The sequence below is a fragment of the Phascolarctos cinereus genome, unplaced genomic scaffold, assembly GCF_003287225.1.
Source record: "Phascolarctos cinereus isolate Bilbo 61053 unplaced genomic scaffold, phaCin_HiC Scaffold_9;HRSCAF=440, whole genome shotgun sequence".
Lineage (NCBI taxonomy): Eukaryota > Metazoa > Chordata > Mammalia > Diprotodontia > Phascolarctidae > Phascolarctos > Phascolarctos cinereus.
Genome location: NW_027556402.1, coordinates 223,365,450 through 223,387,108, shown reverse-complemented (window position 1 = coordinate 223,387,108; position 21,659 = coordinate 223,365,450). Strand labels below are relative to the sequence as shown.

The 21,659-nt window shown below is 39.2% G+C and overlaps 1 pseudogene; it reads left to right on the top strand.

The window, feature by feature from the left end:
* Positions 1-14,139, top strand: part of LOC110201918 (dihydroorotate dehydrogenase (quinone), mitochondrial pseudogene) — a 29,343-nt pseudogene extending 15,204 nt beyond the window's left edge.
* Positions 14,140-21,659: the final 7,520 nt, after the last annotated feature.

The following is a 21,659-nucleotide window of genomic DNA, read 5'->3' as shown; positions in this document are numbered from 1 at the left end:
TTGCATTCAGAGATCAAGCCTACTGTCACAGAGTCAAGATATCATCATTATTCACATCTCAATTCACAATTCATTATTCATTATTCACATATCCCTCACTCATGTGGCACTAAGGATGAGGATGGAACACTGAAAATACTGGTGGTGCTCTAAACCAAGTCACCAGCTTGAGCAACTGTGTATATATGGGCAAAACTTCTACTCCTCCTCAGCCCTGAGCTTCTGGAACAGTCACTGCACACAAATAAGAGACTCCTGGTCACCCTCAGCCTTCTCAATGGTTTTATCTCCCTACTTGCTCCCATTCAGAGACTGATATCAAGGGGCCAAACCTTCATGGTAATTCCTAACTCACTTGCTTGGTTTTCTTTTTTCCCCATCTTCCTGGTTCCTAATCTCTTCCTCATATTCAGAATGTCCTCAAATGAGACTACTCCCACAAAAAAAAATTAAAAAAAAGATTAAATGGAATTTCAGTTCAATGAAAATTAAAATAACACCCCAAGTTTTAGAGTCCCAAGTGGTGAGCCACTATTCTGGTTAAAATCTACACTACCAATCCTTCCCACCTTTCATCTTCTTACTAGACGTTTCTGTCTCTGAGGTAGCCTCCTCTGATTTATAAATCCTTCCCTAGAACCTACAATTGAAGAGGCCACCACACCAGTCATGCTCACTCGTAGTGCAAGTCAGCTATTGGTTCTTCAAAAACTTTTCCATCTCCTACCCACGCTTTTCAACCCCTTTTTGGGTGTTGTCTTCTTCACATCACAATTTAAGTTCATGAGTGTTGTGCCTTTTTGGTTTTATTTGTATTTCCAGCTCTTAGAACAGCACAATATCTAGCACACAGTAAGGGCTTAATTAATGTTTTATCTAATCTTATCATCTACCTAGCCTCCTGCTATGTATTTCACTGCTGCCCCAGAAACAGACTTCAAGCATATCCAAAAGCCAAAATGGGAGATCTATGATGTGTGTATATATGCATATATGTTATACACATATATGTTATACATGTTGCTTATATACATGTATACATACATGCTTATAATATAAATTTATAACACAAATATTTGTATTATAAGATGTATTTATATAATAAATACATATTATATTAATTACATTAATGTGCAACATAATTATATGGTTATTGCATATTACAAATACAATAGATATGTCTTTCATATGTATTTTATATGTATAGCATTGATAATATAATATACATTGATATTATCTATGTAAACATGTATATATGTGTGTTGTGTATATTTACATACACGCCTATAAATGTAGTGTGTCCCAAGAACCTTGTTTCAGTTTTAAGCTTTAATGGATTAAATTATAAAATATATACATATACACATGTGTGTATACATGTGTATGTATGTATATATACCCTCACGTATATATCACATCAGTACATGTATGCTTATAAAGGTGCGTGTGTATACATGCACACATGTGTATTATATAAATGTATGCAAACGTATATAAAGAGAACAGAGTGGACCATCTCAGTTCACCATATGCATCTTCCACTCTTATTCTACTATTGAAATTTCCTTTTAAAAATCTGTTGGGAGAGTTCATGGTTTGATGTTTTCTTGTCATCTTCTGTCAGGGCTGATGATGATCAGACTGCCACAACAATAATGTGACAAGTACACACAGCCAGTTCAAACTTGAGGCAAATATGAAAGAGTCCCCAACATAGCCAATAAAGAACACATGAACTCACACTATCAATGATCCTGCTAAATCTAGCTCTCACCCTCCAGGGACCCTCTGGTCACTTCTCTTTACATTATCCTTTAGCCTTTTCCTAGCATCTTCTATCCTCTTTGGGACCTAGAGATATGGAAATGGATGGAAACGTAAGCACTTCCCCTGTGAGGCCATGACAACACACACAACATACAGATAAAGAAATCAAAGCTCAGAGAATAAAGTGGCTTATCCAAAACAACATGCTTGGCAAATGGCAAAGCAGGATCCTGTGATTTCTACTTTACCATTTTTTCCTACCACACTATGCTGCTTTATTCATCTTTATCTTTTGCACTGGGCATGGTGTTTTGAATTATAAACTGTCGAGTTAGAAAAGAACCACTGAGGACATCTAGCCCAACCCACACTTGTTTGGAAATTTATTCTATAATATCCCCAACAGGTGGTTACCTAGATTTCACATTACTACTTAGTAAGGATTTCTATACCTTTGCTTGAAATTCTTAATTGCTATTACATTTCCTTATAATGAGTCAAAATGTACTTCCCTTGATGATCACCAGTAGATCATAGTTTTGCTTTCTGGTCCCAAGGAAAATAAGTCTAACCTCTTTTCCATATTACTAATATTCATTTATTGGAAAACTACAATTATATTCTCCTATAAGAATTCTCTTCTCTAGACTAAATATCTCCAATATATGAGACATCCCATCCAGCCTTTTCTGCTTCTTCAGGCTATATTCTAGCTTTAATTCAATTCCTTTAAGGCATCTAGGTGAGTGAGCGCTAAACTTGAAGCCCGAGACATCCAAGCTTGAAATCAACCTCAGACACTTACAAGTTGTGTCACCCCAGACACATCACTTAACCTCTGTCAACCTCAACTTCCTCTTCTGTAAATTGCTAATAAAAATTACACTTACTACCCAGGGTTGTCATAAGGATCAAATGAGATAATAAATGCAAAACACTTTGCAAATTTTAAAGCATTATGTAAATATTAGATGTTACTTATGTAGTTAACATTTTTATAGCACTTACCACATTAGGAAGGCACTGTGCTAATCACTTCACAATTACTATCTCATTGGATCCTCAGAACAGCCCTGGGAGATAGGTGTTGTTATTATCCCCATTTTACAGATGAAGGAATGAGGAAAACAGAAGCTAAGTGAGTTGCCTCGAGTCACACATCTAGTAAGTTTCTGAGGTCATATTTGCAGGACCTCCTCACTCTAGACCCAGCACTGACAACAAAAATAATAAAATAATATATAAATACTTATTAAGTACCTGCTACATGCAAGCTAGGGATTGAGAATAAAAAGACAGATAGAAACAGCCCCAAGATGCTCACATTTTACTAGAGGAAATAATAGGTACATGAATAAGTAAATGTAAGGTAAACTGGAGAGGATTTTCACACATATACAGAAATGAGGACAGGAAAAGATCCACAAAGAACTTCAATAAAGAAATAACATCTATCATGAAACTTGGAGAGAGCAAGGAATCAATAAAAATTCATTATGCACCTACTATGCACAAAGCACTTAGAACAGTGCCAGCACATTGTGGGCACTAAATAAACACTTACTTCCTTCTCTCACACAAGGCAGTGGCAATACAAAACAAATTGAATCAGATTCTGTTTTTAAAGAAATTTTACTTGGGGCTGTAGTTTCAGAGCCCTCAGAGAAGGAAGTTTATGCCAAAATTTATGACATTGTGGAGAGACTGATAGCTGTCCCTGTAAGAGGCTGGTGAACTCTTGAGATTAGTTAATTATTCCAAATAATTTAGCTAAAAATGTTGAAGCACTCAAGTTTCAAGGGAATGGCACAGTCAAATAAAGAATCGAATCAAAGACGGCCATAAAAAACTGCCAAATGTGATTGTGAATTCACAGATATATTTTCGTGACTTTTATGGCTGCTCCTGGGACATGGTTGGTGCTCAATAAATATCTGTTGATGAATGAGTGAATCGACAAGCATTTCTTAAGTGCCTACTATATGCCAGGCACAGTACTAAGTACCTGAAATATGACAAAGGCAAACAACGGCTGTTATTAGGTAGCTCACATTCCACCAGGGCAGCAGCAACAAGTACATCTATATCTATATCTATATCTATATCTTATCTATATCTATATCTATATCTATATCTATATCTATATATATCTATAAAAAGAGATACAAGATAGCCCTGAAGAAGCAGGAAACCAGAGAAATAATGAGACTAAGAGACTTAGGTGGTACAGTGAATCTAGAACCGCTCTCGGAGGCAGGAAGGTCCGATTTCAAATCCTGCCTTAGACATTATGTGATCCTAAGCAAGCAAAACCCCTCTGAGCCTGTGTGTCTCATTCAAAATGAATGGGGTTGAACTGAGTAGACTCCAGGGTCCTTTTGTTGTTGTTGTTTAATTGTTTTTAATTGTGTTCAATTCTTTGCAACACCTATTTGGGGTTTTCTTATAGAAGATATTGGAGTGGTTTGCCATTTTTTTCTCCAACTCATTTTACAGATGAGTAAACTGAGGTAAACAGGGTTAAGTGACTTGTGGAGCATCACACAGAAGTGTTATCTCCTTCCCTCTAAATCAGGCATTCTTGATCTGGAGTTCTTGAACTTTAGGTGATGGGGGACTATGGACGAATGGATAAATGAATAGATAGAGGTATAAATAGCATACTAGATTTTAATATAATTATTCTGTTGGCATTTTTAATACTTTGTTGAATTTTAAAAATCCTTCTTGTATAATAGATTTTGTGCATTTAAAAACTTGTTTTTCTTTAGTAGTTCATAGGCTTCACTAGACTGCCAATGGAGTGAGCCCAGGTCACATACAAAAATTGTTAAAGTCCTTTGTTCCAAACTCTCCCAATGCTTTGTAACTCTCCTATGCACTAGCCACATTCTAATTTGAGAGGCAGCTTGGTGCCCTGTAGAGAACACTGACTTGGGGGAAAGAAAAGCTTAGTTTCAGCTCCTGCCTCCAAAATACATATAGCTTAGGCTAACTGTGTCTCAGTTCTCTCATCTGTAAAACAGAAATAGTAACGGCAGTCAATCAATAAACATTTATTGAATGCCTACTATGTGTCAGGCACTGGGCTAGACAACTAGCTCACAGGTTCATTGGAAAGAGTAAAAGAGGTAACAGATATAAAGCATTTTGCCAACTTTAAAAGCACTATATGTTTGAGTTCATATTATAGTTCAGATGACCAAGAAAATAAAAGAACACACACTGCAAAAAAATGGATATAGGAAATGGTAGGAAATATAGCTAATTAGTCAGCATAGTATAGTGAAAAGATAGCTTGCCTCAAGGCCTGGAAAATCTGAATTTGAATCTTGAGTCTCATATATACTAGCTACTTGACCCTAGGAAAGTTATTTAAATTTTCAATGCTTTAGAATTATTCTCTGTTGCTCTGAGTTACAAAGAACTTTCAAAACTGTATTGCTGGATGGAATTTGCTAATCTAGAAGTTCTTCAAACTAATTAAATTACAGGCCTTATTCCTGCCTCTAGTGATAATTACTCAACTGTCAGGAATACTCTTCTCCAAATGCCCTATAAACAGGCTCCAACAAATTTTGAGGACTTTTTTTTTTACTTCCCTTTTTCCTCCAATATCATAGCCTCCATTCTTACCATTTCTGATTAAGGTTGGAAAAAACATCATTGCACACATGCCATCCTGGGGGCTGTAATCTTCAAAAAAACGGCTTCTAAGAAAATTGTCCTAAGGCTGCACGCTGTAATTCTTTAACAAATTGGTCTAGATAGAGTTTTTAAAACTATAGCATTAAGTCATTATATCCCTTTTCATGGATTTGTACTTGGAATGACATTTATAAGCCTTAGTTTCCCTCAAGGAGCCTCTCCTGCTTGTTAAACCTTCATTTTTAAGCAATTTTAGCCTTCTCTTTAGAGGATTATGGTGATTAAAAACCCTCATTTTGACACAACCTTCAATCACCTAGTTGCAAAGTTCATTAGCCTAAAGATTCTGAACCATGTCTTAAAAAATAAAGTTGTGAATAGACCTGTAGTGTCTTTTGATAAAGTTTTTATTTGCATTTGAAGTTTCACTACTCACTACATAATTTATTTACAGAATGAGCAGCCAGTTGTAAAGCCTAGATTGAAATGTGATAGTCCTAAAAATGTTGCAGGGGTAGGACTGACACATTAGTACACCTGGCTAAGAGGAGTCTGTCTGTTAAAAAGCACTCATTATGTACTAAGTACAAGGCATCCAGTCAAACACTGGGGATATATAGAAAACAAAATATTTAAAAATAAAAACAAATAAAACAAAATAAAACCCAAACCAAAAACATCTCTGCCCTCAAAGAGGTCACCTTTTATTAGGTGAGAACTTGTATGTGACTGCACATGCAATATATGTGTATGCATGTATATATAGACATATATACTTATACATATGCATATACACACAAACATATATACATACACACTATATATGTATATAGTATATATATGCATATCTGTGTACATATACATATATAAATGCATACTATATAAGCACATACTTCTGTATATATGTACTTATATATGCATACACATGTGTATATATTTGTGCGTGCACAGGTGTATATATGTGCACATGCCTGTGTATATGTACGTGTATATGTGTGTGCATACATATATACATATACACATGTGTGTATGTGAGTGTAAGGTGTGTGTGCATATGAGTATATGCATATATGTGTATATGCATGTACATGTGTGTGTACATATATGCAAACTATGTATGTGTATATATAAACTATATCTATATAAAAAAGAATACTAATGTAATTCTGTGCGATTTTGACCCAGGATCTCATCAGCAACTGCTTTTCTGCTTTCCTCTGCCTTTCTTGAATCAGCTGTCTTTATTTTGTAGGATGAATTGATCTGACTGCATTAAAATCTTTGTTTTTGGGGGGAAGAGTACCTTCACAGAGATTATCATTACAGCAACAATGTTGTTCAGTCAGTCACGTCCAACTCTTCATGACCCAGTGGACCATAATATGCCAATATTGTCCATGAGGTTTTCCTGACAAAGATACTAGAGTGGTTTGCCATTTCCTTCTCTAGTGGTGTAAAGCAGAGGTTAAGTGACTTGCCCTGGGTCACAAAGGCCAGACTTAAACTCGGGTCCTCCTGACTCCAGGCACAGCACTCTACCCATGGAGCCATGTAGATGCCTCCATAACGATGGTAGCTAAAATCAATGCAGCTTTTTGCAGTATGTGAACCACTTTATACATATTATCTTATTTTGTCCTCTGACCAATCACAGTTGATATTTCAGTTCCCTGTCTTCTCTGAATTTGGACAAGGATCTACAAAAAAATAGAATTTTACCAAGAAAGAAATGGTTCCTATACTGGAAATTATGGTAAACTTAAGAGGAATGGATCACATCATCTTAGATTGTGTGACAGAGGAGGGGAAATCCAGAAACTTTAACTTAGGATACCAGGGAGCTGGATTCAGAGCACTGTTTTAATTAAGATGCTCAGGAACAGCTTGCTGGGCAACATTGTAGTATGAATACTTAAAGTTAGTGGTCATGGTCTTCAAATGCATACAGATGGTGGCACTGTTAAGTTGCTGTCAAGGTCAGCAGCCTAAGTTCTTGATCATAGACCTAAATAAGGTAGTATTATCCTAAGAAGAAACTCAAAACCAAGAATAAATGTGGAGGGACTAGTAGGATTTAGGGATTTGGTTTAAAGAAACCTTTGGGGTGATGCAGCCAAGAGACTTAAGAGTTAAACATCAAACATATTCAATCTGTTAAACACTTTTGAGTGAGCTTTATTTTAGTTTTCTCAAATGTTCTCTTCATTCTGCCCCTTCCCCAATTCTGATCAGCTGCCTTACTCATTAAATGCCTCCTTAATAACAAAATACCATGCAGCAGGGATGCTTAATGCTCCTTAGAACCGTGATTTATTTTAAGGTTTTAGGAAAAGCTACAGTTATGACCTGTGCCATTCATATTTTGTCAAACTTTGAGGGTGGGGAAATCAACAGAAAAATGCAGTGTCACAGTCACGGAATCTCAGGCACCACACAGGCCACCACTTTTATACTAAACCTAAATGAGAATCTCTCCCACCCCCAGAAATTTACCCCACCAATAAATCTGTCCAACCAGCTCTTTCAGCTTTTGTTTGAAGATCTCAAGAAGGGAAATGTATACCCCAGGAGATAGCCCTTTCCACTTCTGGAGAGCTCTCATTGTTAAGTTTTTTCCTCACTTTAAGCCTTAAAAGCATTTGTTGGTATCTTTAACTCACTGCTCTTGGCTCTGCCCAAAGAGAAGAAGTCCATTTTCTCTTCTATGTGATACCCCTTCAAATACTTGTGGAAATTTCAAGGCTATGGCTTGTCCTATCTGATATAACTATACATATAAATGGCTTTATCAGTGAAATAATATTCCCCCATTTCTTCCTCTTAAATTCTACTTAATAATAAGATTGTTTAGACTTTAAACCAGATTTTACTTTCTGGTCTACTATACAGACTGAAAGTCTAAGAAAATAAGAGCAATTCCATTAATTCAGAGCATGAGTACAAAATGCTTTCCCCTTCAACTCCACAACAACCTTTCTCCAGGCAAAAAAAAAGTTTTCTCTGAGACCAGTTGGACACTTCCTGGCTTTCTTTCTCTCCTGAAAACAGATTCTCCCCAAGACAAAGAGGATGCCATGCCCACTAAGATCTATATCGTTGATCCTCTTTATTCTCCCTCATGCTTGCAGCTATCAGCACCGATAGCAAGAGGTCTGAGACTTGCCTCCCTTTCCCATCAAACTCTGAATACATATTCCACTTATGACCTCCTGCTACCACTTCTTTAGTTAGTTAACCTTGTAAGGTATTAGAATGATAATAAATTTCTGAAAGTACATATCAGGAACTTTAGCATCTCACATGATTCAGCTGACTTGTAGCAAGAGAAGTTGCTGTATGGTGAGAGGTCATACCTAATCACTTATTCCTTTCTTTCCTATGATACATATAATTGTCATCCCATCTTATCCCTCCTTTTCAGTTCCTCTGTCCACTAGATGCCCCCTGACTGATGACCTCTACCATCATGTACACATAACCCCATTACTATATATGCATATTAGGACTTAAGTTTACTTTAACAAATTTCTATATTTTAAAGTCAGTTTCTTCAAATTCTTTCCCTACAGTATTCCAAACTCTCACCTTCCCTTTATTTCTTAAGAGATAATAGCGTTTTTCATTATGGCATACACATACATACATGTGTATGTATGTATATGTATACAAATATATATATATATATATATATATAAATACACATACATAGAAGCACATATACAAACACACAACAGTCATTCCCCCAATAGATCCATCCCCCAAAGAATATGAACAATTTTCAACAGGAGAACTGCAAAATATTCACAACCACATGATAAAAAGCTTCAAATTACTAATAAGAGAAATGCAAATAAAAACAATCCTTGAGATTTCACCCCATACCCAGGAAATTGTCAATAGTCAGTGTTAGGGTATTGTAGAAAGATAGCAACATTGCATTGTTGTTGAAGCTGTGAAATGGTACAAACGTTTTAGAAAGCAATTTGGAATTATTCAAATAATGTGACTATAATGTCCAGGCTTTTTAGACTAGAGATTTCATTATTGAACTTACATCCCAAGGAAGCCATTGATAAGAAAAAGAGCTCCCATACATGCCAAAATACTTTCTGTGATAGCACTGTTTTTGTGGTAGCTAAGAATCAGAAACATAGTAGCTACCTACCAATTGGGGAACAGCTAAATTGTGGGACATGAATGCAATGGATTATTACATTCCAATGTTGTAAGAAATGATGTGTGTGATGAATACAGAGAAGTGTGGAAAGATTTATACAAACTTATGCACAATGAAGTAAATGGAGCCAAGAAAACAACATCCAAAGTAACTACAACAATGCAAACGTAAAGAGCAATACACAAAAAACAAAATCGAAAGTGAAGGTAATAAAATCATAAAAACTCAAATGAAAAGACATGAGAAGACACATCCAACCTACAGGTGTTACATACTGCAAGTGTTGCTGTACTTTTTCAATGGATCCAATAGTCATGTTAAAATCTTTTTTCCTATAAAAAATCTTATGTCTTATTTACTATTTCCCAAAGATGACTCTCTGGGATTGACTGTGATGTAAGAAACAGAAAATATCAAGAAAATATCAATAAAGCTTACAAGGTGAAAAATGAGCTCATACACTATTGTATATTTCCCAATATATTCTAATCTGAATAATTTCTACAATTTCTCTTTATTATTAGCTTATGTAAATTGGTTTACTTACTATTTGCCCTTTATAATGGCTTTTTGTGTAATGAATATTTGGTGGGAAGAGACAACAAGCCAGTTGGTCTAAGCTTGGGCTACTTTCCTTCTTAAGAGCGAACAGAGGTAAAGTTTGATTTCTCTAGCTATAATCTAGAAAATTTTATTTTAAAAGTCAACACACACATATACATATGTATATATGTATATGTGTGTATATATATGTATATATGTATGTGTACACACATATTCATACATATCCCAACAGAATACAGCAAAAGCATTGATCAGAGGAAAATGTATCTCTCTAAATGCTTACATCAAATAGAGAAAGAACAGACTAATGAACTGGTTATGCAATTTTAAAAAAAATAGAAAAAGAACAAATTAAAAATCCCAACTAAACACTAAATTTTAAGTCCTAAAAATGAAAAATGAGATTAATAAAATTGATAGTAAGAATGGAGAAGTGGCTTTTATTTTAAATCTCTAAAATTGCTCTCCTAGCAATATTTAAAGAAGGCAGAGAGATAGAATTCTAACCAATATTCCTTTTGGAGGTACATGAGGAAAGTAGTTAACCTCAAACAACAGCCTTTTCCCTGCTCTCTTTAAGGTAGAAATCAATGTATGCTCTGGAAAGGGGTGGGTCAGATTTCAATATCTATCTAGCTGTGCCACCCAAAAACCTCATGCATATATTTAAACAATCCATGTATATATACTCATTTTATAAATGCCACTTCATTCCCTATTTTAAGCTATCAGGTATACTATCTACATACCTAGGATTTTTTTTCACATGGAATAAAAACAAGTTGAGGAGAGAAGTCTTAAAGAGTTTTCTGTAAGACAAAAATTAAGTGACATTAATATTGTCACATAGCTAGTACGTAGTCAGACACAGTATTTAAACTCATGTCATCCTGATTCTAAATCTAGCTTTCTATCCACCACTCTCAGCTTGCTAAATTAACAGACTAATTACATTGATGCCCTTCACTGTTACCAATTCTGGAGGTACATGTGGTTTGGTCTAGGCTTCGAGCATTCGATTCACAGAGGCAGAGCCACAAAGGAACTTAGAAGGATCTAATCCAACCCATTCATTTTACAGATGAGGAAACTGCAGCCCAGAAAGGTTAAATGATTGGGCAATCATCATTTGGCCACATGATCATTTGGCTAAGTCATTAAATGGCAGAGTTGGCATTTGAACACAGGCCCTTTGTCTCTAAATACAGTGCTCTCCCCCCAACCTCCCACATCATAGGTCTATGGTAATAAGGGAGAAGATTGGAGACTCACATGGTCAAAAATTTTATAGCTGGAAGAAACCTTTGAAATCATCTAGGCCAGGGATGCCAGATGCAAACAGAAACAGGGTCACTAAACAGTACATAAAGATCTTCATGGGCTGTATATGGAATTAGAAAACTACATGTCAGCATTATGTCCTATTGTATTTTCACTTCTTTTGTTAAACATTAACCAGTCACATTTCATCTGATTCCATGGCCATTCAACCCCTCTCATCTAGGCCAATCCTTGATCTTTCAGATGAGGATAAGAGATGTTTGAGTCAAGTCACACAGACATTGGGACTTGAATATCCCGACTAAAACAAATGCATAGTTATTTTCATTATGCCACACTACAGAAAGTCAGCTTAAGGCAGAAGATCAAGGTAAATTTGGGCCTCTAGTCTTATTATTCTACCTGCAAAACTTAGATATTCACTAGATGACGTGAAATAGCCTTTCTAGCCATATAATTTAGAGTCAGTAGTAAATACATGTTCCCCCCTCCCTTTTAAAGATTTTCTTCATGCTTCCCAACTTCCGGCAACCCAACTTTTCCTCATATTTTGCTCTCCTACTCAAGTCATGACACTTCATCACAATGTCGAAAATAAACCATAAAAAGTCATAAACAGTATGCAAATCTGTGTGTATGTGTGCATGTACATAATGGGGGCAGGGGGAAAGAGGAAGGAAAATGACACACTGATTATTTTCTCCCAAACAGGGACATTAGGGGAGTGAACACTACGGCTTCGTTACCTTGGGGATGCAATTTCCCGGTCTGACGACAAATTATACCAGGAATAGGAGCAAGATTCTGAAAAGATATGAGTTCTCGGGTTCTGGGACAGTTCCGAGGGCTTAGCAGTGTACCCGCTGGGCAGTTTTAGGACAGAGTGTAGACAGGGGTACGAACCTCAGAGCCACCTGCCTGTTCATGGAGAGGGGATTTTTTTTCAGGGACGTGGGTTCTCCAGGAAGGAGACAGCTTTGTCTACACCTCAAACTGCCCAGGTGGGAGGCAGGCTGGGTCCTCCAGGGCTAGAAGTCAAGGTGCAAACTTCCCTAGACAGATCTTAGCCTCGAGGGGTGTGCTTTGTCCTTAGTTCTCCAATAGGCCCAGGACATCAGCTGGGGGATGCCACGACTTGCAAGTCAATCGGATTTAAGTGAGGCAGGGCTGGGCAAGGTCACCAGCCTTACTTGCTCCTCCGCAGCCATCTGGGTCCTGTAGCCGGATAAAGATCAGGATGTCTGGAGATGGCCCAGGATGCCGTGGGAGGCCCCGGCCTTTTTAAGCTAGGTCTTTCCCGGGTCTCAGTTTGAGTGAGGCAGCGGCCATTCAGTGACTCGGGCCCTCAATAGCGCGCCAAGAAGAAGGGGATCTTCTAGGCCTTCCCCCGCCCCCTGGCCCCTTCCCCAATGAGAGTGAGGGGCCCCCTCAGACTGAGGCTTCAGCCCCACTTCCGACCTGCAGATCTCTGTTTCCTCCTCAGTGAAAAGAGGGTGGGGGTTAACCACTCCCTGCTGAGGCCTTCCGGTGTCCAGCTGTGCTGCCCCTTCTGATTGGATGGAGGCCGCACAGTTCTCAGCCAATGATCGTGGAACCAGGGGCGGGGTTTCGCACAGTGACAGGCAGCTGCTGTGGAATCCCGGGAGGCAGTGATGATCCTAGGACGTGGAGGACTGATCATCACCTCCCACCTGACCCCCTGGGGGATGAGCGCCTCCACGCCCAGTGCCTGACTCCCATGCTTCAGAGGCTGGTAGACCCGGAGCTGGCTCACAGACTCACCATTCCCTACATCTCCGTGGCACTCCTCCCCCGCTCAGCCCTCCAGATTCCAGCATACCTGAAGTTTGGGTGCCGGGCGTTAGACTGCGAAAGCCCCAGGGAATGGCTGCAGGTTAGGGCACTGAAGCAAGAGCAGGCTGAGGTCACCCAAGATGGGATGCTGCTAGGAATAAACTTGGTAAAGAATAAGAGCTCCTCGGATGCTGCGGCCGATTACGCAGAAGGAGTCCGAGTGATGCGGCTACGGACAGACTACCTGGTGGCGAATGCTTCCAGCCCCGATACTCCTGGCCTGAGGAATCTGCAGGGAAAGAATTGCACCAGCTGCTAGAGGGTCCTGAAGGAGAGGGACGCCTTACAGGGTGGACACCAGCTAGTGAAAATTGCCCCGAATTCCACAGCCCAGGACAAGACGGAGATAGCCGGTGTGGTCAAGCAGCGTCCTGCCAGCCTGCAGGTTGCATTTAGATCTGAAGTGGGAGGACTGAGTCGCTAAGACCTAGCGACCTGGACAGTGAGTGAGATGTGCTCACTCACCAAAGGCAAAATTCCTATAATTGGAGTAGGTGGGATCAGCAGTAGGCAGGATGCGCTGGAGAAGATCTGCGCCGGTGCCTCCTTGGTGCAGATATATATGGAGTTTACTGCGGTCTGGAAAATCAAGCGGGAGCTAGAGGCCCTTCTGGAAGGGCAGGTTTTCAGCCAACTCACAGATGCAATTGGAGCAGATCATCGGAGGTGAGCAAATTGTTCTTTGTGGAGCACCAAGTCGTGACCTTCGTGGATGGAAGGAATCCACCTTGAAGCTGATCCCATATCCCAGGAGACTTGGCTGGCTGACTTGGCAGGATTGTAAAGGACAAGGACGTGCCGCTCGAGTCCTCAGACGACTCTCCTTTGTGGTCTGCTCTATCTATAAACCGCCATCATGATTCTTTTCACATTCAGGCCCCAAGATCTTTCATTATAGTGAACATTCTGTACATAAGAAAACTATTGTGGAGTTTAAAAAAAAAAAGAAAGAAAGAAATGGACCCTCAAGAGGTAGGGAAGGGCAGAGCGCTTCCCCAAATACAGGTTTTTCATGAAACATAGACATAGTTCCCCCAATTCTCTTAGGAAAGGGGATGGGCTTCTATGAGAAAGGTTTTCCAACCACATACATTTAGGGGAGATAGAGAAGATGCAACTATTACTGAGAATTCTGGGACAGATGTTATGCTAAGAAATTTTTACCTGGACTCCAATTCCTCTCTGACAACTGGATCTGACCCAGATTCCAACAATACTAACTAGTAACTTGTAAAGGTGACTTAAGCACTTTCAAGGCTATACCAGTGTAGAAAAACCTTCAGAAAGGTTCCTAATCAAAGGACCACTGACTGGAAGGGCCCAAAGTGACCATCTAGTCCAACCATCTCATGTTACAGCTGACAAAACTAAGAATGAAAAGGTTAAGGCTCTGAGAATATGAGCCTGGTAACACACTATGTTTGTTCTAGGATTCGCCTAACTATATTTGGTCACAAGGAGATGAATGTTTCAGCCACCACAACACTCAGAGACCATCTCTTGAGGAAAGGGTCATGATCTCCATCATTGCAGAGTCCCCCTCAAGACAAAAAAATCACAGATCCTTGAAGCATAAGCACTTTGCTCACATGTTTCAATTTCATATCCTTTATTCACAGCAAGCAGTGGTTGTTCCTAGTTTTACAGGATTTGTCTTTATCTGCCATGAATAGAATGATGGAAAAAAATCCAGTTATACCCAGTTCTATTAAATGAGATGCATTATGAGTTATCGCCATCACTGAGAACAATTATTGCGGCCATGCTTCCCCATCCTGCCACATATACCCTCAGACATTACTTTGGGACCCCTAACATTCCCATTCTCATGCAAGGTGGAAGACTAAACCCTGAGGTTAACATAAAGCCTTGGCAGCCCACAGGGGAGAAGAAACTAAGGTACAAATTGTCATTTCACCATCTCATCATTAGACAAGACAGCTTCCAGTTCCCATTGGAGCTGCCACATCACGGAATATTCTGACTTACATGCAACATGTCATGTCAATAGGGGAAGTGACATGTTTTTAAATCATCTTCATTCTCGCTCTTTAAAAAACACACATATTCACGTGCTCCCTTCTTTTCTTCCTACAACTTTTGACAAGTCCTCAGTCACTATTTTCAGGAGGATATAATTAACAATGAAAGACCTTGCTTGCTCCGGAGGCCTCTCTTTTGATTTCTATTTTGAGGCCCATCTTGTCATTTGCTGTGAAAGGCCTCAGGTAAAAACATGGGCAGAGCTAGCAAAGTCAACGTCAATTCTCTGCTTCATCCTGGGAAGGGAACAATAGAAAGAGCAGGAGTGTTCTTATTTCTGTCTATTTTCACAGCTGCTACTCTAGTGCTAGGCTTTTTCCAATTCAGAAGAGGCAAGATGTATAGTGGATGGGGCACTGGACCTGGAGTTAGGAAAACCTGGATAAAAATTCTGCCATAGGCAGAGAAACTTATTAGCTGCCTGGGCAAGTTGCATAATTTGTTTGCCTCAGTTTCCCCATCTGTAAAGCAGGGATAATAATAACATCACAGGGATTGTTGGGAGCCTTAAATGAAATAAAACATGTAAATCATTCTGTAAACTTTGATGTGGATTGTAAAAGGTAACAATTATTATTAACTTTCAGGGTTGTCTTGGGCTACTCCACATGAATAAATCATCTTTTGTTTCAGAACAGTTTACTTTAAATTAATTGAATTGAATTGACACCCTTTGTTTTTTATATTTCATATTCACTCTTAGACACTTTCCACTTACTCTAGCAATGAACTAAAAACATAATGAAAAGAACCAATAAAGAGGCCCTATCTAACAGTATGGTGCATTTTGGTCCAGTATAGCTTGTTCTCTCTTTGTGATGAGGAGGGAAGTCTGTTTCTTTATCTCTTCTCTAAGGCTAATAATTGTTTCCTCTGGTTCCCACAAATCTGTCTACTGTCTCCTAAACATGTCTTTCACCATCTCACTTCCATACATTTGCTCACATAGCTTTCCCATTTGGAATGCCCTTCATACTCCTTTCTTCTCATCAAGAAGTTTTATAAAACTCCATCTTTCGAGTCTCAGCAGTCATGGCTAAATAGTTATGGTAGTAGACTCAAAATGTATTAGTTACAACATTCAAGTTTCAGTATTGATGACTAGGGATGCTTCTCATTTTGAAAGGCAGAATGGTGAAATGAAAGTAGTCTTACTTCTGGAGATGAAAGGGCACAGGTTTCAATCATGACACTGAGCTCTTCTAGTAAATGCTATATAAATATTATTCCTATTATTACCACAACATAGATTCCCCATGAAATAAGAAATGCAATAGCACAGATGGGGAAATAGCCTTGGAGAAATGAAGTGACCTATCCAGGACCACACTTGCAGTTGGTCCCTTTATACCATGCACAAGTTCCTGGACACCAACTGTCACGTTCTTCGCACAATTACCAGCTATGAGGCACTGGCCACATACCAATGCTTGATTCCCATAGTAACACCATCAAGTTCAAAGTATGAGAATTAGTCATACTTTACAGACAAGAAAACAGAGGCCCAAAGAACTTAGGATTCTGGGTATACAAAAATGGCTGAAAATTCAAAGCCCTTAGTGACCTCCTAGGGATAAGGATTCAAGCAACACCAGCCCCCTCTCTCTGAACTCCCCACCCCAAAAACCTTGTTTCATACTTTATTGAGAAAATTGAGCCCATTCTCCTATGATTCTAACATTACATCCAAATGTCTCTTCTCCTTCTTCACTCCATTCTGCAGTGACAAGATGACTTCCCCTCACCATGATTAATCCTTCTATACAAACTCTTGATCTCACATCTTCCCTTCTCCATCAGATTACCCCACCATCATCCCTTCTATTGCCCTTATCTTCAATCATTCTCCATCCACTGATTCATTCTGTTTTTTTTAAAAACCATGCCCAAGTCTAATTTACCCTAAAAACAAAATACAAATTCACTAGATTTTCATTCTGCTTACTTTTTAAAAAACAAATTCCTTGAAAAAGCTATCTCAGTTTTTTGTCCCCACTTCTCCTCTCACTCCCTTCTTAACTTTTTACCTTATGGCTTCTGATCTTATCACTCAATTTAAACTGCTGCTTTCTCCTAAGTCACCAATGCTCTCTTAATTGCCAAATATATCATTGGGTTTTTTTCCCTAAACATTCATTTCTCTTGACTTTTAGGGTCAGCATATAGCTGGGACAGCTAGGTGGCATAATTGGATAAGATGCCATGCCTGGACTCCAGAAAGCCAAGTTCAAATTCTATCTCAGACACTTACTAGACATGTGACCCTAAGGAAGTCACTTAACTTTCATTTGCCTCAATCTTCTCATCTGTAAAATGGGGATAATAAATAGTGCTTACCCCAAAGGGTTGTCATGAGGACCAGATGAGCTAATAATTGTAAAGTACTTAGCATAGTGCCTGGAACATAACAAGTGCTCTATAAATGTTAACCATCATATTTTATGGCTTGCGTGACTGCCCTTTCCTCATTGAAACACATTACTTTCTAGGATTTGGTGTCACCACCATTCCTTGGTTTTAACTATCAGACTACCCTTTCTCAGTTCCTTATACTGGGTTATCATTACGTTACAACTTTTAACTATGGATGTACCCCCAGAGGACTATCCTGGGCCCTATCCTATTTTCTTTGCACTGTCTTTTAAGGACCTTATGAGCCCCACAGGCTCAGTGATCATCTTGTAAGGGATTCTCAAAACATCCAACTCTCATCAGTCCCTTAAGCTCCAGAACCGCGTCACAGACTGCTTGGTTCACACCCTTACCATCTCTCACCTGGACTACCGTAACAGCCTATTTTTGCCTCCTTGTCACAAACTCTTCCTCACTCCAAGCTGCCAACACACTTACTCCAACGGAGTTACCAAAGCGATTTTCCTAAAGCATAAGTATGACCAGTTCATCGCACTTCTCCTAAACTTTCTTGTTGTTCAATAGTTTCAGTCATGTCTGACTCTTAATGACCCCTTTTGGGGTTTTCTTGGCAAAGATACTGGGGTAGTTTGCCATTTCCACCTCCAGCTCATTTTACAGATAAGGAAACTGAGGCAAACAGTATTAAGTGACTTGCCCAGAGTCACATAGCTAGTAAATGTCTGAGGCTAGATATGAACTCATGGAGAGTAGTCTTCCTAATTCCCGGCCTGGTGCTCTATCCATTATGTAGCTATCTACCCTACTCAAATTCTAGTGAATGCATATTACTTTTAGAATCAAATATGTAACTTTTTCTGTTTGACATGAAAATTCTTCTACCTGGCCCATTCCTACCTCTTCCATTTTCTTCTACAGAAAGACCTCCCAGCCTTGTGGGTCTACTTGCTGTTTAACAATGCTTTATCTCCCATTTCTATACCTTTGTACTGTCTGTCCTCCATGCTTGTAATATTCTCCCTCTTGACTTAGCTTCCCTGGGCATCCATTTTCTCAAATGAAAAATGGAAGAGTTGGACTAAATAAGTTCCCATTAAATTCTTAATCTTTGATCCCATGACTTTGTGATCCCTAACATCTCTTCCAGATCTGACATCCTATAAAATGACATTTTAAATGAGAGAAGAATAACTATAAAATTTAGAAAAGACAGACATCTGAAGGATACATACAGTGTGTAAATAGGGCAGCCAGGAGATGGAAAAAAAATGAAAGAGATGTAGAGATAGACACACAAACAGGCAGAGACACACAAGCAGAGACAGACACCCATCAGGCACACAGAGAAATGCCCAAATGCACAGAATCACTCAGATGTGCAGAGACACTCACTCAGAGGATGGGAGGGGGAGGAAAGATAAACTTTACCTGTTTGCTTCAGGCAAGTCCTGCTAGAGAATAAAAAAAAAAAGTAGTACCCACTTGAAGGAATGAAGACATACACACACATAGCTTTTTCTGATGGAACAATCTCCTGACTAATAAAGTGATGGGTTTTAGGGGAAGGCCCTAAAAACTAAATAGAGCAGGGAGAGATGGGAATCATGTTTTGGGTTGTGGCATGAAAGGAAAAACAAACTTGGAGGGTCCATCTGTGTCCTTCTATCAATTCTAAAGAAACTGTAAGTAGGCCCAGCTACCCTCCCCTCCAATGGGCATGCTGTTTTTGCCAGCCTTCACTGGAGTAACCTGGTCAGGGGAAGGAAACATTATGAATGGCCTGAGTAGGATGACAGCTCATTAATTTCATTTTTTTTCTCCAGGAGATCCTGGGCTGAGGTGAGGAAACGTGGAGACAACACAGCTGTCTTTACAAGACCACACTCCGTACGTGTTATTAAAAAAAAAAAGTAAGTGAGAGATTTGACCAACTATGGCAGCTGCATTGAAAGCAGGCAGGTTAGAGGTAATGTACCTAGAAACACACACACACACACCAGGCAATGCAGAAGGATAATCACAGAAGGGGAAAGAGCAAAGGAGGCCAAGTGTGCCTCCCAGTCTGCCTTTGAGGAGAAAGAAGCTATAGAGGAGAACCTTGAAGTATCTGTACATTTTAATAATATAACCCCCCCTCATAACATAATAGATCACATTCAGAAGGGATTTGAGAAGCCAGTAATTCAAAGTAATACCTTAGGTATAGCTGGAGTAAAAAAATACTGTAGAAGACATTCTAAAGTTACTTCAAATTTTGCCTGGGCTCATCAGGATCACTTCCTTTAGAAGTCAATTGTCATCCACTATAGGGCTTCAGATAGATCATTTAAGCATTTCCAGGTTGGGACCTTTTTGAAGAAAGGCTATTTATGTGTACCCAAGCCTCTATTCAAGCTTATTTAGTCCTTCAAAGCCTAGACCCCAAGATATCACCTTGGAGGACAGTCTAGTAATGATTTTGCATCTAGTGCAATCTATCACTCAGAGCCTTTTTGTTTTACTAAAATATATCCCTCAAGTAAAAATGGGTAACAGCAGAGCCATGATGGTGGAGTAAAAGCAGTGACTTTCTTGAGCTCTCCCCCAAACCCCTCCAAATACCTGTAAAAAATGGCTCTAAACAAATTCTAAAGCAGCAGAACCCACAAACAGACAGAGTGAAACAAATTTCCAGCCTAAGACAACCTGGATGGTTGATTGGAAAGGTATATCATGCCAGGCAGGGAGAGGAATGCAGTGCGGCATGGGTGCATAGGCAAAATGGGGCTCAGCAAAACTGAAGCAGTCTTCAGAGGACTGAATCACAGGCAGCTATGGCAGTTTCCAGACTTCTCAACCCACAAATGCCAAAGAAAACTTAGAAGGTCAGTAGAGAATGTCTGTTGACTACAGTAAGGGAGAAGCTCTATCCCAGCCATAGTTCCCACTCCCGGTCCCAGGCCACAGCTGCTTCCAGAGCTTCTGGCCCACAGACTGAGGGGAATTTGAGTAGGTGATCAGAGGGGCATTGCAGGAATTTCTTTGCTGGTGCTGAGGTAGGATTCTCTTGCTTAACCCGTCCTTAGATCTGGGTCACAGTTCTGGGTGGCAGTCCTGGGGTGAGGAGGAGTGCTGGCATGGTGGAGCTTGTAGTGGTGGTGGACAGGAAATCCTCCTCACAGTTCCAAGGCAGAAAAGAATGCTTGTGGTCACTTATAGACCAGAACATAGGCCAGGAAAGGAGTGAATACCTCTCCCTTGATCATATCACCTTGGAAGAACTGAATAGGTCCCTAGAAGTATCTCTAAAAACAGCTGAACAAAACCCCCAAAGCTTGGGACAGTACATTCTCCACACTAGAAGCAGACCCTATCTTAACAAAGAGTTTATAACTCAAGTAATTGGCTGGGATCATGAGCAAACCTTGCAAAAAAGTCAGACCATAGAATCTTACTTTGGTGACAAAGAAGATGCAAACATACAACCAGAAGAAGACAACAAAATCAAAGCTCCTATATCTGAAGGCTCTAAGAAAAATATGAATTGGTCCTAGGCTATGGCTCAAAAAGGATTTTGAGAAACAAGTAAGAGAAGTAGAGGAAAAACTGGGAAGAGAAATGACAGTGATGCAAGAAATTCATGAAAAACAAGTCAACAGCTTGCTAAAGGAGACCCAAGAAAATACTGAAGGAAATAATATCTTAAAAAAATAGCCTAACCAAATGGCAAAAGAGTTCCAAAAAGCCAATGAGGAGAAGAATAATGCCTTAAAAAGCAGAATTGAGCAAATGGAAAAGGAATTCAAAAGCTTACTGAAGAAAATACTTCCTTAAAAATTATAATGGAGCAATTGGAAGCTAGTGACTTTATGAGAAATCAAGACACTGTAAAACAAATCCAAAAGAATGAAAAATTAGAAAACAATGTGAAATATCTGATTGGAAAAACAACTAACCTGGAAAATAGATCCAG